A 6,001-nucleotide genomic window follows, 5' to 3' on the forward strand; every position below is an offset into this window, starting at 1 on the left:
GACATCGTTTACCAGCATCGTCTGAAGCAGGAGCTCAGGCGTAGGTCTTTAAATTCTGGCATTCAGCGAACTGACGTGGAGCTAAACCAGACGTGTTCTAAATCAGGAAAGCCAGTAAGGACGACTCGAATTCAAATTGATTGTTAAGGTATCGTATTATAGTGGTATAACACGATTCGTGCCCTTTTGATATTTAAAACACGTTTTAAATATTCTAGTTGGTAAAGCAGTGTCTATGTATTAATCGACACCTAAGGTCAACAATTCTAGGCTTAAAGGAGCTCAGTCACGGTTTGCTCATATTGAAAAGTTTAGCCTCAATGTTTCAAATTCGTCGTTTGCAAGGGTAACCCGAAAACACTGACCCCCGGTCCATGGTCCCCCACTACAGACCAGGTCCGCAGACTACCCTACAGACCGGTCCACGGACTACCCGGCTACGGACCCCCTCCACGGACCACCCCAAAAAAGAATAAAATTAAAAAATGAAGATTTCGCTTATGGGTTGTCTAATAGATTACTTGTGTCGATGAAATTGCGAGCGCTACACTATGTAATTGTAACAGACTTGGGTTTTTAAAACCCCCAAAATGGGCGATGGGCGATGGCAGAAAGAAGGAAAGTTGTTACCTTCCGTTGGTGGTTCATACTGGCTATGGAACATGTGTTTTTAGGTCGTTTGCTTGTTTTATCTGTAATTTCGCTGAGCAAATTGTGAAGCCTAGAACAAGTTCACAGCCGCAGCAAAGGAAATGGCAATGTGTTTAATGATGTTTCTTGCTCCTGAGCCTGAACCTGCCAAGTCCGTTACATTTGCACAACGTAACGTTCGAAATTTCACCGACACGAGTAATCTATTAGACAGCCAGTACGTGAAATTTTATTTCTATTTAGGGGGTGGTCCGTACAGGGGTTCGTACGGGTAGCCCATAGACCGGTCCGTAGGGAGGCTGCGGACCCAGTCTGTAGTGGGGGTTACCCTATACATATCGCCTGAATCGAATTACAACACATGGATGTTCTCGAATCAGTATATCATGTGTTTTCTGTTATTCTGAACAGCTTATTGCGAATGTTACTCCATGTTTTCTACGAGCTGTACGGTTCTCATTCGGCTTGCTATGTATGGCTTTGCTCGGTCTTAAAAATGAATGCCAGTTTCTTAAGACGCTGCTGTCTGATCTGGAAGCGTAAACAACGTACATTTGAGACATTTGGTCAGATCACTAAGTTGCAGGGTAAACAAGTCCTTCCTCAAGCGTTCGAAACGCTTGTTCAGGTTTAAATATATTACAAATCGAAGCAATGCAAAAATTAATTAAGCTCAAAACAACGAAATCCAAGTTCTGATAATAGCTAAACAAGAGGTTATTTCGATGGTTCTTTACTTAAGATACACCTTCAAATTTTCTTTGAACACATGCAGTGCTGCCACCTTAAAAGGTGCACTACAAAAAAAAAGTGAATGTGTTGTGCTATGTTCTAAAGGCGGCAAAATACGAGAAAAACCCGTATCTCGTATATCGCCGCTTGAAGGCGGCGACGATATGTTCGATACAAAAACCCTCAACTTGGCTGATGTTTCGAGTTTTTCACCTTACGTGATCAACTTTGTTGTTGCGAATATTAGAGAGCGGGTCTACTTTGAGCAACAAATTTTGGCTTTGCTGCTCGTTCATCAAACTCACAACTTGTCGCGCATAAAATTTGCTCACATTTCGCGACAAGTTGAGGGTTGGTGTATCTCCTGAAGCCGTCTCGGAGCTTACCGAATGAAGCCTTCCATGTTGCGACAAAATCAATCTTGAATCCGGATAAAAAAAAAGAACAGGAACTACCATTGGCTACGATGTAATAGGCCCTTTGCAGCTGGGGTCACGTGACCAAATTTTTCCTAAAAGATTTTTGTATTATGGGCTATAACAAAAGAATGCCAGAAATGGAAAGAGCGCATCGAAAATACCAAAATGGCCAAGTTTGAGGCCCCAGGAAAAAACGAGTAAGTTTATACCATAGTTTGAATTTTCGGAAAATTTAGAGGATTCGCATGGAAAATGTTGCTGGAGAGCAAGGTCTTGCTCTCCAGCAACATTTTTCCACACAAATCTTCTTATTCTTTCAAAAATTCAGACCATCATAAAATCTCATTCTCTGATGATGGAGGCCTCAAACTTGGCCATTTTGATATTTTCGACCTGCCTTTTCCATTTCTGGTATTCGTTAAGTTATAGCCTGTAATTTTATGAAAAATAGGTCACGTGACGGCTTAGCTGCAAAGGGCCTATTACCTGTAGCCAATAACAACTTGCGTTACAATTTGCGACTACCATGAAGAAAAAAACATAAAAAAACACAAGAAAACAAAGCGACCCAATTCCTAACGCGGATTGCTTCGCATCCGCGTAATTAAATCTTGACTAAATGCAATCAAGAATGCTGTCATCGAGTACAACGACTCGTTTCATTTAGTTAGTGCCGAGTACCAATGCTCGTTTCATTTGATTTTTGCCAAGTACCACAAAACGTTTCATTTAAAGACTTCGCTAAAACCGAGCAGCACGATAGCAAAGGCCGTTTTATTGCAGCTTGGACATCTGGTGTCGCAAACGCTCCAGGAATAGTGAGTACGTTAATGATCACGCTTTGATATACCTTCCTAACGAAATATCAAACATGGTACAAATCAACAACAACACACCACATCGAAACGCTGCGCATGCTGGGTACTAAGATGACGTTTCAAGATGGCGCAGATTCGGATCAAACTCAAATTAGTAGTAGTAGCAGTAGTTTTCTTGCGCTTGGGAAAGGCACAGGCTGCCCATGATCACACTGGATTACCAAGGCCAAGATTACGAGGCGTCTCCTTTGTCGACGTAATAGCTCAACTTCTACAATCAAACTTTTTTCTCCTTAAAATATGTTTTTCGTGGGCCTATTACGAGTAAAAAACAGCAATAAAAAAGGGTGGTCACCGTGCTCGTAAGGAATCACCTTAAAGTGATTCCACATAATTGCATGGCGCATCCTTACTGCGCATAATTTATGGCGTCAAATAGTGTCGCTCGTGCGCGCACATTAGAAACATAGCGTATTTGCCTTGACATTGAAGAATACAAAAGCAGAAACCGACACAACGTAGGATGATTTTTGAAGGTGTACTATATTTCGGCTGGCCAAACCAGCCTTCTTCAGGTACAATGAGAATTTTACATTGGGACGTGTTTTTATGTAGCCGATATTTTCGTAATACCGAAAATACGTAAAAGTAATTGACACGGTAAATTAGAGATAAGCATACGGTAAAATAAAATAACATAATAAAAAAAATAATAAAAGAAAACAAATGGAAACAATTAATATGTTTCTTCACGGATGTTCAGACCATCAGCATCAATTGTTCTGCCTTTTTGAATTCTTGACATTGAGCTTTGTCAGCCGAAATTTTTCCTTTGTTGACGTGTTACAAAGACCACCCGTTAGGAGAGGAGGAACGACGCAGTATTACCATGGACAGAACTTGAAAATAATGAATCTTATAGAGACCAAGCAAGTCAAGACTCTGGTAAATATGCCCCCCTCCCCCCCCCCCCCCCCCCCACCAGGTTATGCTAGCGGCACTACTTTTATAAAAAGTAAAAACAAAATATCCTCGTTTTTCTAAATTATACCAAAAATTATGCTATCGCAATCGATAAGGCCTTGATGGGAATCCGGAAATTAATTTGGGGATAACTACACACTTTTAAAAGATACTTAAGCGACAATAGGGACAAAAAGCTTTAAATACCTATACGTAACAAAGAATGGCCTTTTGTTTTTCTAAATTGAGGCTTGATTTTGTTGTGGACTGCGTAGTTACACTCAGTTACACAGGGCAAAAGAGGCTCGAAATCATGACCGTTATTGATAGTCCCGACTCTAAATATATGAAATTCACATATTTATACTGTGTGTTAAAGAAAAGGATAAGGATTTAGAGGGGGAGGGTAGTTGGCAGAAGCCTTGCAGAGCTCAATGTAGTAACAACGCGCTAGGTGCAAGAAAGGGGGGTGGTAAAATTACATGTAAGTAACATGTAGGTGCAAAATGTTTCAGGCTTAACAAGACCAGCATCGTATGGCTAGCTTCCCCAAGGTTCTGATGTGGTGAGAATGCTTGTCACGTGACTTGTAGACGCCCAAACCTTAGCCCTAACGCACCCAAACCCAAACCCAAAGAACTGACACAAGAGCCCGGAGGGGGTGTCGTTAACTGTGCAATCCCAACCCTAAGCACTGGTATCTGTGGAATTTCACCATTGGTGTTTCCTGAGGGTGTCAATTACCCTGGCCACGTGACATCCATTGTTGCCCTTTGGGCTGTGTGCTTGGATGTGTGAGTGATTAAAGCATAGCCCGTTTGGTTGACTGTGTTACTTTTTTTGGATTACATTCCTGCAGTTAATCAAATTGATTTTGAGTTTAAGTTACGTCTATGGTATCGCCCTTTTTGCCACAACAGACACACTCTTAGCATCCCATGGGAACGCTTTGGGGCGTCTTTTTTATCAAAGTGAGGGTAAACCTGAAATTTTGTTCGGGTTAAATTAGAGATAAAGGAAAGAAAATTATTTTTGAAACATTAACAAAGACGTGACCTGACCTAAAAGAATCGCAGATTGCTTGGAGACCGTTTGGGTGTCCATATAATAAATTTAAACCTCTTTTCTTTTAACTACATTAAATCTTCACGGTTTCGTATTTCTCGACATTTTACTACCCTTTCGAGAAAAAACTATTTCCTCCCAAAGATACCCAGACATCATTCAAAAATTCACAAACAGATGTAAACATCGATGCGTGGGATGAGCAGAGAATATTTATATTGAAACTCCAACGAGATATTTCCATTGCACCCATTTTAATTAAGCGCAGAAAAACTACTTTTAGGGTTACCCCCGCCTTAATTGGTTAGGTTCGCTGAGCATGCTGGTGATGGCATTGAGAAATGACAGATGCTAACAGGCAAGAAAAGAACCACATGCTTCTTGCTCATAAATTATGAATCGCTTCGCTTCTTTGTTTCTTTCTTGTTCACCTGCCATCATGAAAGCCAATGCGTGCGGTTATTAAAATGGCATTTCCTTGCACATTTAAATACTAAAACTGACTTGTGGCAGCAATAGGGACAAACTTCAGAGATGGCGTAAAGTTTTATAATTAAGTTTTTTTATAGACAGCGTTCATTCTCTCGGTAGATTTTTACTCACAAATCAACATATTTTTTCTAGGAAATGCCTTTCCATGATTGACGTTTCTAATACTGGTATTGACAGTAGGGAGTCTGTCTTTTTACCGACGGATCAGCCGACTGACTAAGTGATTCTGCCAATGGAATCCATGCCTGTGAAGCTGCACCTTGACGATAATAATAGAAGCTGCAGTAAGAATATGAACGTGGAATATTGTGATGTCAGTTTGGCAATCAATACTTATCATTAGTAACACCTTTGCGATGCCTGTCAGTTACATTTTTTTCGCTACGTTTCAAGAGGGAGTTAACGTATCATTGTATTCGTATTTTCAATAGCCTGGGTTCCTCTACAGTTTTGTAGAGGGATTATTCAAACTTTTCACTGACAATGCAACAAACTTAATTAATAAAAGAAGCGCGGTTACGATTACGGTAAACCCTATTTCAAATGCGTGTGGAGCGTATCGAAGAGGTGTCTGAGGTGAACTTGCCGAGGTTCTACCAAAAGCAAAAAAAAGCAAATATAATCGTTCGTAACATTTTCGATAATCTCAGCCCCGACGTTGTCATAAAAAAGCTTCCTATAAAAAATGGAGTGTAGTTGCAAACTATTGAAACTTAGGCCCTGCATGTCTAACCATAGTCCAATAAATTTGCGATCGGCGTTTTTACTCTGAAAACACAGTAGAAGTTTTCTGCCCACGAGGAAAAACGGATAAAATTTGTTCTGTCCACACTGTGAGGATAACCGACCACAAAAGCACTT

Source organism: Orbicella franksi, chromosome 2 (assembly GCF_964199315.1).
Source record: "Orbicella franksi chromosome 2, jaOrbFran1.1, whole genome shotgun sequence".
NCBI classification, from domain to species: Eukaryota; Metazoa; Cnidaria; class Anthozoa; order Scleractinia; family Merulinidae; genus Orbicella; species Orbicella franksi.